The sequence below is a fragment of the Cryptomeria japonica genome, chromosome 5 (genome assembly GCF_030272615.1).
Source record: "Cryptomeria japonica chromosome 5, Sugi_1.0, whole genome shotgun sequence".
NCBI lineage: Eukaryota > Viridiplantae > Streptophyta > Pinopsida > Cupressales > Cupressaceae > Cryptomeria > Cryptomeria japonica.
In genome coordinates this window covers 86,060,548-86,074,484 of record NC_081409.1, presented here as the reverse complement: position 1 = coordinate 86,074,484, position 13,937 = coordinate 86,060,548, and the positions used below count along the sequence as shown (strand labels likewise).

The window sequence follows — 13,937 nt, the reverse complement described above, 5'->3', positions numbered from 1 at the left end:
GATTCTGGTTTCAGGATCTTCCTCAAGCTGTTAAACTTCCTCCGAGGTACCAGTCTCTGATACCAATTGTTGGAATACAATGAATCCAAGAACACTGAGAGGGAGGGGGGGTGAATCAGTGTTCTGTTGGTAATATAAGATTTTACCTTATTACAACATACACATATAAACTGGTAAATAAAGAAACATATAACATGAAGTAAATAAACCAGCCACATGAATGAACACCATAACACACAAAACTCATACATGGAAAACCTCAAAGAGGAAAAACCATGGTGGGATTTGTGACCCACAATATCAATTCACTGGCCATATGAAAGATATTACATAGTATGGGGGCCTGCATATGCAGGAAGGCACACTGCCTAGAGCACTACTCAACACAAAAAAGGTCTCATTGACTACAAGCTTCTACTGAGATAAAAAAAAATAATGGTGAACTCACAAAATGTATCTGCTATACCAAAAAGAGTTTCGATTATAGCTCTATTTTGTATCGATTCTTAAACCCTTTTACCGGTATCTCCTTTTCTCCAAGAATGTTTTACAAACCATCCATTGATCATTTCATGATATTAATTTCACATACAAATGATCTATATACATGTCCTTCACATTATGCTATTCTTCTTCTTTGTCATACATACTCTTCCCTATCATAGTGACTTAATAAACTGACTTATATAACCTTTATAAACAATATGCCTTATGTTGGCTTATAATATATTATAAAAGGTATTCAATGTCAACCCTATACAATAATTACAAAATGGTTAAATAGTACTTTTCAGATCCTAGACTGATGTCGGCTTCAGAGAAGTGCTGGATGTTGGTGTCGGTGCCACTTATGACCTTGATTACTCCAATGTCGGTGTCTGTCAATGTCTGCCAATATATGCCTTCTATAGAATCTTGTTGCCATCAGTGACATCATATGAATCCAATGTGTGTCAATTGCCAACACCTCCATTATAACCTTTATACTACAATCTAATTTTCACTCTAAACAAGGAGCCCCAAACAAAAGAAGGAGAAATAAATAGGTAGATAGGAACAACCAACATAGAAAATGGCACAAAGAGAAAGGAAACCAAGGAAAGAAGGAAAAAAACAAGACAAAGGTAAGAAAATTAGACACCAATAAATAGGAACAACACAAGACAAGGGAGACCAAACAAATAAGGAAAACAAAAACCAAGGGAATACATAAAGAAAAGTAAACTACTCCTATCTATCTATCCTAAACTAACCCTATGCTAGCTTAAGAATTAACCTTAATATGATGGGACAACAAAAATGTTGACCACTTCTTGATTGATTTTTCATTATGTTTAGAAGTACTAGCTTAAAAGGCCAAGTCCTAGGCCTAGAAAATTCATCTTTTTACTTAGAAATGTAAATTCTTGGCAATTTTAATTCATTGATCAAGCACAAAATCTTAAATATTAGCAATTATGGTTTTTGTTTTTACCATGATCCAGCCACAAACAAGTTCTAATCCCCCTTGCCTCATATTCAAACATAAAGTAACACATGGAGGGAAATTAAAGAAATCCTCCTGATTTAACCACATCATATGAACATGTTTGTGTATAGTGACTCCATTCTTATGAGGTCCCAACTTGCAGTACATCTTGTTGTCCCACTCAAGCTCATACATGTTAAGAGAAACAACATCCGTTAGTGATGTGCTATTCTTATCATCAAGATTAAAATTAATTTCTAACACATCATTATATGAATAACAATCCCAAGTGGGGAACTAGGAAACTTGACTTCTAGTGGACTATTTACTTCAAACCTTTCTTTCAATAAACAAAAAATAATGTTCATAATTATTTAGATTACTCTTTTTAGCTTCACATGTACCTTGTTCATTATCCATCTTTAAATTCATAACAATCTTCCGTGTAAGCATCAAATCAAGACAACATACATCTGTATTTGAATAGAAACGATGAATCCTACATGAATAACATCTTGGGAATACATAGGAAACCCCCCACTTCTTTTTTCATCATTGTTGTAATGTTGGGGCAACATTGTTGAGACTTACATCTCACTAAAACCTTCTTCAAAATTAGTTTTTGAATCACTTTTTAATTTGATTTTCTATTTGCGATCAAACTCTGAAACTATCTATCTTTGTTTTTAAGCAACCAATTGAAGTGAGATGGTTGTTCATTCACTTTTATAGGTGCAAATTCATTGTAATTTTTTTATTTTGATTATTGAATCTTGATATAAAAATAAGTCATAAGAATATCATTAGATAATAAACAATTGCTATTCACACTTGACACTTGTATTTTCTGATTATAGTTAGATTGACTTAGTGTGTTGAATGAGTTCATATTGGGAAAATTTGAAACATTGTAGTTCCCATATGCTTGTGATTTCATAGTTGGAAGCTTATGAATATCTACAACTATCTAACACTTGGTCATTGAATCTATCATAACTATGTTTTGATGCATCATATCTAGATTGTGATAGCATTCGAGCTATTTTGATTACTTGATTTACATCATTTACATTATTTAAACTCTTAAACTCTGCTGTAAATGTAGGACTAATACTCCAAAGATAGTGCTTTTTTAGGAAATGATTACCTTGGATCCTATATGTAGATTGAAGTCTATGATACATAAGAAGAAATATATGATTGAATTGAGGAATAGTTTCCCTAGAACTTCTTTTTACAATTGTAGACTAAAATAAAACATCTCCTGTGCTTAGAGTTGGATCATATTGAGATAAAAACAAAAATTATAACTTCCACAAAGAGTAAATTGAATTAGTTGGAATATTTGCAAATTGATGTAATGTTGCACCTTAAAACGTTCCTACGAACAACTTACAAATTATATCATTTGATATATTTTGTAGGTTATACATAATTCTTGAAAGCACTTATGTGGCTTGAAGCACTTTGTCCATTGCCAAGATAGAACATAGGAATCCCATAGTATGCATGATGAGTAATTGCATGAACAATTATGGGTATGTACAAAAGACTACAAATTTGAGCCAGACTTAGCTCACTCTAACATAGGAAAAAAACTCATACTCTTACTTAGCCCTCCTTCTGGCATCATTTTTATTGATTGGCATTTTGACACACTCACCAATAGGAAGATAGAACATGAAGTATATACCGACTCTCCTAAAAAGAATTCAACATTGAAATATTGGTGACTCCAAGTTCTAGTCAGGTCATGAAGACATTGGTAACTCAGTGGTTGATGTAGCTATACCTATTAATGGGACTACTGATTTCAGATCTTTTGGTTTATCTGCATAAGCTGAGAAACTAAAACTAAAACTAAACTAAGTAGATGAAAGAAAGAGAAAAAGACAAAGAGAATGTAAGAGAGAAGGTAAACATTCAACATTCATTTGAGCTGACAATATCGACTGAATCTAGAGCATAAGAATAATTCATACATAAAAATGTAAATGCAAAAGAGATGATAAACATTCAAGATTCATTGTATCTAAAAATATCGACTGAATCTAGAGTATTAGAGTCAATCATACATGAACATGCAAAAACCATTTAACATATCTATGAAGATAAACTCAGAGGTAAAGATTTTAATCCACGGTTGGCATTAACTTCAATTAACATATTTCATGCACAAATTAAAGTGACATAGACACGATTCTTCTAGATTTAGGAATTTAATCTAGACTAAAAAACATTAAACACTACACCATATGAAGGAGAATGCTTGATATAAACAAGCAAAATGGGTTGAAATTCATTAATTGCCTTCAAATGAGGCACTTGTTTAGCATAATTCAGATTGCTTCCAGCTACACTAACAATGAAAATGCAAATGAAAACTTGAAATAGAATAGCTTGCAACCACTTTCTATTAGTTTTCAAAATTGATTCTTAAATCTAGAACTAAGAGATTGATTTCTAATCTCAAGGTATCTAACTAGATTGTCTAACTATCTAAACCTCTGGGTTTCTAATCCTTACAATGAGCCACAAGCTTGAATTTAGAAGTTTCGATGGTAACCATCCTCTTTAATCTAAAAATTCATCTTTTAGAAACAACATAATATTTTTCCGCCTTTTGGTGCATGCAAGTGCTCGAGAAAGAATCTTTTAAAAATTTCTCTAGTTGGTTGTGTGAGCAACTTTTCATTTCAACTCTAATTCATTCCAGCTTATTTGCATTCGATAGACAATATTCTAATCTTGTCATCCACTTTCCACTTAAGTTCCAATCTTTTTTTATGAACTTGAACATTAAAGTAGTTATAATTAATTCATTTTCAGATTTTTATGACCAAACATTACTTTATTTCTCTAAACTCACAATTTTAAATGAAAACAAATTTCTGTTTTCTTGTAAATTTAAATAAAATAAAATAAAATAATTAAAACATTATTAAATTTTAAAATAAATTAAAATCTAATAAAACTTCTTTTGTAATCGTTTTTCTCTCACATGAATTCCATTTTAAACTTGCCAAATACAAGAAACATAATTAATTTATAAACAACATAATAAATTAATTCACAAATTTAAATTAAACGTTTTAAAAGCTTTCTTTAAAAAAATATAATTATAACAATATTCAAATATTTCAAGCATTTAAAATATTTATTTCAGAAACACATTTAAGTAATAAATAAATGACAATTTAACTATGAAATGCTTTATCAACAAGAGCTTCAAGCAACAAAGTTCCTACTGGGAGTCTTTGCTTCTGTAGTAATTATAATTAATTCATTTTCAGATTTTTATGTCCAAAAATTACTTTATTTCTCTAAACTCACAATTTTAAATGAAAATAAAATTTCTATTTTCTTGTAAATTTAAATAAAATAAAATAATTAAAACATTATTAAATTTTAAAATAAATTAAAATATAATAAACTTCCTTTGTAATTGTTTTTCCCTCACATGAATTCCATTTAAAACTTGCCAAATACAAGAAACATAATTAATTTATAAACAACATTATAAATTAATTCACAAATTGAAATTAAACGTTTTAAAAGCTTTCTTTAAAAAATATAATTATAACAATATTCAAATATTTCAAGCATTTAAAATATTTATTTCAGAAACACATTTAAGTAATAAATAAATGATAATTTAACTATGAAATGCTTTATCAACAAGACCTGCAAGCAGCGAAGTTCCTGCTGGGAGTCTTTGCTTGTGTTTGTTGTATGCATGGATTTGTAAGTTTGAGCCTGGTTGGTTTGCACTAATTGATAGCTTTTATTTCACAACAAAATGAAATCACAGAATTAAAGAACAAAACCAGGCAAGAAATGATTGATTGCATGTTGGAAAGCATAATCATAGATAATTCATATTGGGCTAAAATAGTTTATTCGACTATATATTTTCTTTACCAATTTCCAATAAAATATTTAGATTGTAAGTTTCCTAAATAAACATGATCTAAAAAGAATCCCACAATGCAACATCTAAGAATGTTATACAAACACAATATTTACTTAAGCCATAGACAAAACACTGCAATACAGAGAAAAAGGAGAAAATATGGAAATATATTGACATATAGTTCTTAACCATTGTTCATTGATTTACATGGAATTTAAACTGAAAGTACTTGTCCTGAACATTGTTTGCCAGTTAACCAGTTAACTATGTACAAAACTAGTATAGTGGTAATGAACTGTTTAATTTCATTTGCCTTTTTTGACTCAATTTCTTTGCCTTTTCTGACTCAATTTCTTTTGTAGACTGTTTTTGACTGTTTTAAGCTTCTGTCTTCAAGAACCTGTAAAATGCATTAAATTTGCTAGTTATCTTCCTGACAAATAAGACATTATAGAGAAAGTAAACTACAACAAAAAAATATTGTGAAACGTTAAAAAAATATATTGTTATTAATATAGATTTAATTTGCAACTCTGCTAGGCATTGAGAAAGCGATATCAAGTTTATTTTCCTCGAATAAAAAATCAATCAATATACTATAGGTTACAACAGTTAAAGTAATGCTATTCAGTTTCATGCTTAGAAAGTATTTCAAGGCCTTATCCATTTCACCGATTTGGAATGGGCATCAATCAGACAGTTATAAGTGATTGCATCAGGAGTGAAGCCTTCATCTATTATTTTATTCATGAGTGAACGTGCTCTAGAAAGATCTCCTACGTTGCACATACCATCAATGATTGTGTTGTATGTCACTTCATCAGGTTTCAAATCACTTGTTGCTATGTCTTCTAACATCTTTCATACCCATGTCATACCTCTTGTTCAGGGGAGATACGGGTTCAAATCTAGAAAGGGTTGGAATATGGGATAAGTATGCCCCATATTATGTAACGCGTATGAGGCCTTTCTACCTACCTAGAGTAAGTGTAGGTTGCCCTCATATTTTGTTAGCTTCCCTCAAATCTAAGCAAAGTTGGGTCAACAAGAAATCAATGAAAGAGAAAAAGCAAACCATATCATACAATCTACAAGACTGTAAGATTAAGACTGATAGCTAGATACAAAATTCATCATAATTACATATTCTCATATTATATGTATATAATTCATCATAATTACATATTCTCATATTATATGTATGCATATATAAAGCTGAATAATGGAAGATGATCATGTGTATAGATCCTAAACATATCACCAACATTTGCTCAAACAAATGGTCCTATTTTAATGTCTTGAAAACAGAGAAATATCTTATGCTACCCAATGAAAGTGTCAGGTCAATATATGAATTGCATACGACAAGATAGTTCCAAACTGTCTTATCTACAAGGCAAGAATGACTCTGATATACATCTTCAGAAAAATAATCTTTGACTATGTTTTTCAAATATAGTGCAAGCAATTAACAATCACGAGTGCACCCTTTGCTCAAACATATTATTTTCATGGCATTAAATGCCTGGCCTGAAGACCTAATTCTTGTATTGGATGGAATCATAGCAGGAAAAGATTAAAGTGGTTATATGCGATTACAAAGGTAGCATATGCATCAAAATGAAAACTCACCAGCAGCTTTGTAATTTTTTAATAATGACAAACTTAAAAAAATTCTTGCCCCTGAAACTTCAGAGCTCCCATTTTCTCGGTTGTAGCAATTCTATCTCTATTCTTGTTTCCCAATTTTTTGTAACGTGGGTCCTATGAGTGACTTAAAAAATAAAAAAAATTGACTAGTCATTGTTGGTATCCATCCAAATTCAGCTTGGTATATGGAGTGTCGGGGGTGCCAGTCCACACTCTAGATCAGGAATGGAAGGATATGTAGCTCAGAAGTACAATAGCCCATCGGCTAGGGGGTGTAGCTGGGATGATGGATGTCAATTAGAACAGTCTGAACGACAATCTTAATTCGAAACTTGAAAATTGCAATTCACTAATGTGGTTCATTTGGGAGAAGGTGTGAATAACACCCCAAAATATTTGAAAATAATTCTAAACTGAGGAGGAAGATGCAGAAGGAATGCAGGGTCATAGATAAATAGTGGTGAAGAATGGTATAGGATATTAGAAACCATTGAAGCCAAACTACATTCAGATGACTCAAATGCATCTAGGGTAGTAGAGCGTTCATTGAAGCTATGTCCAAACAAAGATCTAAACTAAATGTTGAAATTTCATATTTTAAAGGTTAATTCACCTCATATTTATGCACAAACTAGGTCCAAGAGTTGGAGAGGTATTTTGAGATGGAAAACATTGATAAAGATAATCATAAAAGGGTAAAAATTGCAGCTTCAAAATTGAAGTCTCATGATGCTCTGTGCTGCGAGAATTTGAAGGGTCATAGATAAATAGTGGTGAAGAATGGCTTAAGAGATTAGAAGCCATTGAAGCCAAACTACATTCAGATGACTCAAATGCATCCAGGGCAGTAGAACGTTTATTGAAGCTATGTCCAAACAAGGAAAGGTTGAAATTTTAGATTTTAAAGGTTAATTCACCTCCGATTTATGCACAGACTAGGTCCAAGAGTTGGAGAGGTAGTTTGAGATGGAAAAGATTGATAAAGATAATCGTAAAAGGGTAAAAATTGCAGCTTTAAAATTGAAGTCTCATGATGCTTAGTGCTGGAAGAATTTGTTAAGTACTACGAAAGATAGGGAAAGCACAAATCAGGCTGTAGCCCAAGATTTTGAAGCACCTTAAGAGCCAGATTCTTGCCTTCTAGACTATTAGCAAAAACTCTTTAAAATTTTTCAAAACTTAAGGTAGAGAGGTCAATTAGTAGAAAGTTATATAGAACAATTCATGACGTTACAAATCCAATCTAATATAAAAGGGAATGCAGAGCAAGAAGCAGATAACTATGTTAATGTCCTAAGGTTTTAGCCTCAAGATGAACTAGCCTTAGTCAAGGTGCCTTGTATATATATATATATGCAAAATGTTGTTTGTCTATTCACAATGTTGTGCATTTTCAAGACAAAACTAGCAAAACTAGTCTAGTGGTAATAAATTGTGTAATTTGATATGCTTTTTTTGAATCAGTAGGCTTCCTGGCTATTTTGAGCTTTTTGCAGGCTTCCTGGTTGTTCTGACCTTTTGCATTCAAAACCCTACAAAATTAATAACATGAAGATAAACTTCAATAACCTGATAGTGAGGAGCTTGAAGATCCAAAGTCTATATTGAAGAATAAAACACAAACTAATAACAAAGTAAGGAAATATAAAGACATTTACTGCTTCTTTGCAAAATAAAGAGAATGCTGGTAATCCGGATATAATCTATCTCAGTGATTGTTTATTGTTCCTCTGATCGATGTTTAGATTAGTCTGTAAACACCACAAATATTTTGGAGCATCAAAAAATGAGAGTTCATGGTTAACAAATTTGATTTAGAGACATATTCGATAACACTGGTTTGTTAGAGAAATCCTAAAAACAAATCCAGAAGTCTTATATTTTGACTTTTTGTTTTATGCTAGGTTCTCAAGTTTCTTGAAATACATATCCAATCTGAAAACATCAAATGGAACTGGAATAAAATTCAAATAGAATCTCCAGGTCCATCGTACTATATGCTATAAAGACACTGACATACGGTCCTTATTGACAAACATGGACATGAGATGCTACATAGATGATGTGCAACGCTCTATTTCTCTTGCAGTAAATATGTAATTTCCCTACTGCATTATTTATTTGAGTAATTTCATTCTGACAAACATATGTATATCATATTAAGCACTTCTTGCAACAAAGTAGAAAATATAAAATCCTTCTTGTAATTAGCTACAAAAAGTAAAATGCAATAAGATGACCCAAGATCCCAAAAGACTTAGAAGGCATAGGATGAAATTGTAGAAAAACTAAACTCACGAAAATATTACATAAAAACTTTAACATACCTGGAGTTGTGTCTGAAGAAGATTCTTGTTACCTGTTGAAAGTAGAAACAAAACAATATTGTGATAATTGCAATTGGAAAAACATTAAGCCAAATTATTAGTGTAAATAACACTGATGTCGTGAAATATTTCTTCCTAGCCATTTGCATGTTGAGGAACAGAACATGTATCATTATTATGTACATAGTACTTGAACTGTTTGACAGAAAGCATCAAAGAGATGTCATCTCATGGAATGTAATGATTGTAGGATATGCACAAAATTAATTTCGTAAGGAAGCTCTCAAAATATTTGAACTAAGGATGCACTCTGGAACATATCCAAACATTGTAATCTTTGTTTGTGTTATAGGTGCATGTAGTAATACAGGTATAGTCGACGAGGGCTGTAATTACCTCAATCGCATTAGTAATTTTATTGCATTATACCTACAGGTGATCAGCTTTAGACTGATACTTTTTTTTTCCAAGCACAAACGCAACATCCTAATGTAGTACATAAAAATTGATATTTTGGAAATTTCAACTAGAAATCTTGATCTTGAAATGCTCATTAGCCCTAAATATTAGATTCAAAGTTATATAAAAATAAGAAGGTACTTGTGATCATAGAACTAAGATAGTCACATATAAAGAAATGTAAGAGATTTTTTTTTTAATTAAATGGTGAAATTTTTTGCACAACGGTATCCCTGAAAGAAATGTGGTTTGAAGGACTGCAATGATTATAGGATTTGCACAAAACGGACTTATTGAAAAAGCTTTAGAGACTTCCAAGCAAATGCAATTAGCAGGTGTAAAGTCAGATTCCATAATGTTTTCTAGCATCGCGAATGCTAATTCCGATAAAATGAGAGCTTTGGAACAGGGTATGTATATCCATCAAAGCAATATGGAAGGTGGATTTTTGTCACGTATAATTGGAAATGCTCTGGTAGACATGTGTGTAAAATTTGGAAGCATGGACAAGGCATGTGGACTGTTTGACAGAATGCCTCAAAGCGATGTCATCTCATGCAATGCAATGATTGCAGGATATGCCAAAAGGGAAGCTTTGGAAGAGGGCATATACATCCATCAAAGCATAATGGTGGGGGAATTTTGGTCAGATATTATAGTTGGGAATGAGGTAGACATGTATTCAAAATGTGAATCACAAACAAAGTACCTGAACCGTTTGACATAATGCATGAAAGAGGTTTGAAGGACTGCAATGACTATAAGATTTGCACAAAATGGCCTTGTTGAAAAATCTTTAGAGACTTCCAAGAAAATGCAATTAGCAAGTGTAAAGTCAGATTCCACAATGTTTTCTAGCATCGAGGATGCTAAAGCCAATAAAATGAGAACTTTGGAACAGGGTATGTATATCCATCAAAGCAATATGGAAGGTGGATTTTTGTCATGTATACTTGGAATTGCTCTGGTAGACATGTGTGCAAAATGTGGAAGTACGGACAAGGCATGTGGACTGTTTGACATAATACCTCAAAGCGACGTCATCTCATGCAATGCAATGATTGCAGGATATGCCAAAAGGGCAACTTCGGAAGAGGGCATATACATCCATCAAAGCATAATGGTGGGGGGATTTTGGTCAGATATTATAGTTGGGAATGAGGTAGACATGTATGCAAAATGTGAATCATAGACAAAGTACCTGAACCGTTTGACATAATGCATGAAACAGATGTCATCTCATGGACTGTAATGATTGCAAGATATGCACAAAATTGAGTGCAAAAGGGGAGTTCTGGAATAGGAGATTGATATCCATCGAAGCATAAATGATAAAGAGTGTGCAATGAGAGAAATTGGAGAAAAAGATTCAAAACAAAAATAGGTCACCAAACCCTTTAGATGTGAGCATAATGGATAATCAGATTTTTTTTAAGTAGGCCAAAACAACGTCTAGCATGTGCTACAATAGAATAAAATAATTTTTTGTTAAAACATCAAATCCCAAAATGGATGTTTACCCCTCAGGAACACACTATAGCTAACTATGTGAAAAAGTTAGGAAAACATAAAATCCTGCTATATGCAATGGCAAAACAGCCAAAATCTTGGTTGAAGCCAACACATAATAGCAGGGCGGTTTTACCAGACTCTCCTCTTGAGATATTTAATGCACAAGTGACCAAGTGCTTTTCTCTTTGATAAACGACAGTAAGTGTAAGTCTTGAGACTAATGAAAGAGTTTGGAAGCAGAAAAAGCGCTCCTGTGAAGGACAATAAAAATAAACTTAATCAAAACCCTAAATGAAAAAAGCCCTAATCCATTCACCATTGATAAATGAAATTAAATATACGCATAACCGTACAAGCTTAATCAAAACCCTAAATCAGAAAAATCTAACCCATTCACTATTGATAAACATCAAAACATAAATACCCAAGCAAGGAAAAGGGAAATAAGAGAAAAATACGTATGTGTGCATTAGACATACTTGAGGAGCTGATTTTGAAATTCATTCCAGTTGTTGCAACATAAATGATACGTGGTGTTGAAAGCTGCAAGAAAGGGCTTTGCAGTGCTATTATGAGACAAGTCTTCTACACATGGCGTAAGGTCCAAATTCCACCCTTTGTGCCTGCATGTTAGGCATGTCTGCAAAATATGGAAGCAAAGACAAGGCATCTAAACTGTTTCATTCCTGACATTGCCTTGCAATTTTCAGAAACACATACCCCAAGACCTCTCTTACGCTGCCCCTCCTAGTGGGTTCTCTCCTATGGGAAACTGTGACCAACTCTGAATTCCTCTGCTAGCCGTGTGGAATGCCAATCAAAGATGGCCAAAATACCATGTATCAAAATTTTGACTAAAAAATGAGCAACTTATTTAGTTTATAGTTTGGAAATAAAATTATGTAGAACTTTCTTGAAAGTTGATTGGCTGAAAGGGGAAAGATTAATCACAGTTTACCGTTTGAATACTTCGCTATAGTTTCTGCAGGCGGGAACTAATAAGAAAATGACATTCACTTTAAATGAGTGGGACAAATTCCCCATTGGGATCCTTTTTAGGAAACATGATTTGCTTCACCGCTCTTTCTTTTCATACTACGAAGTTCAAAGACAAAGACTTTTAGGGGTTTTGTGCTTTCCTTATTGAGTTGTGGAGATCATGATTCTGGTAGACCCTAGACATTGAAAATTTGGGCTCACAGTATACTCAAAGGCACCTCCTTTGTTGTTTGAAGCAACCATTACTCAAATTATTATTGCACCTGAACTATGCTCTAACCCTCGCCTCATTTGACTAACAAATATAGATATTGTTGCCAGTGCAACACCTTATGCTGTATTGCTGATTGAATTTGAAATTTAGAAAGCTAAACCTTTGCCACACAATTTTCGCTTTTTTTTACCCTAAGAAATCAGTTTCTTTCTTACTGCCTTTTTGCCCTAATTTCCTTTCATAGCCTTTGATATGGAACTCGTGTGTATTGCCAAAAAGGGTCCCTCTTTTCATTGATCTATTCATATCACTGCCAATTTGGGATTTACCTTCGAATGGATAAAGGCGCGGTGAATCATTTCCTTGACTGGTTGGGCGCTGGTTCTCTTACAAAGCTGATATCATCATTATTTTGTTCTTACATCTTCTCCATCCTCTCAATGGAGGACCTTCTATAATAATGCTCCCTTCAATGCTTATGTACAAACTCATTTTACTCACTATGCTCAGCGTTGTTGTTATAATGTATTACCTCGTTGCTTGTGATAGAAAAGAATCATTTCATTGCCTATTATTCATCATTGGCGGGGTCGAGTATAAATTCAATCATAGCGAGAAAGATAGGCACTTGAATCGATGATTTGAAGCTCGCTACTCTTGATCCCTTTTACCTCATGAATTTCATTTTATGCTGCAAAATTGTAGTGATTCACTTCCTTCAATCCATTCATAGTGTGCAAAGTTACTCTATCTGAGCCTTCCAGTTTTATTGCTCATAATCAATATCTACCCTAATGTCAAGTTCAAGTGATCATTTACTTTCTTCGTTTTTCACAATGTGCCCTAAAGAAATGCACTCAAACTGCATGGCTACAAACATGCTCATGATGATTTACTCTTGCTCATGCTTATGCATATAGTCCTCTACTTCTCTTTATCAATCCCAACACCTTCAGTTTTATAGGGAACGGTTTAAACTACACACACTAAGATGTGCTTAAAAGTGTTAAACACTCACAGTTGACCGACATTTTCTAAGCTTAATATGTTGCTTAATGTATGTGGTCACACTAAGAATACACTTCTAGGATTAAAAGTGCTAAACACTCAGAGTTGACTGATATTTTCTAGACTTAATATGTTGCTTAGTGTGTATGATTTAAGACTAGTCGAGACCAACATACTCAAAATGTGGCACAATACAGAGCAACTACGTATTCATAAGTATGAAGGGATTTGCAAATCAGGTTAGGTACACAAAACAAAACAGTGTACACAGCCCATGAAAGTGGCCTCGATTAGCATTTCTAACTATGTGGTTTCATCACATTTTGCAGAAGTTCAGTTTGCAAATAAAAGTAAACCAAAATTATTGTAAAATGCAAATTAAGGGGA

General features: G+C 32.8%; 1 long non-coding RNA gene across 2 annotated transcripts; it reads right to left on the bottom strand.

Moving 5' to 3' along the window:
• Window positions 1-5,527: 5,527 nt before the first annotated feature.
• LOC131876311 (uncharacterized) lies at window positions 5,528-13,095 on the bottom strand. 2 transcript variants are annotated; one of them, XR_009372542.1, is made up of 4 exons: window positions 12,288-13,095; window positions 11,809-12,123; window positions 9,359-11,580; window positions 5,528-5,781 (listed from the first exon to the last, which is right to left on the bottom strand). It is a non-coding gene; the product is annotated as an uncharacterized LOC131876311 (long non-coding RNA). The 2 variants fall into 2 exon arrangements; XR_009372541.1 differs by having other exon boundaries at window positions 11,809-13,095.
• Between the last annotated feature and the right edge of the window lie 842 nt (window positions 13,096-13,937).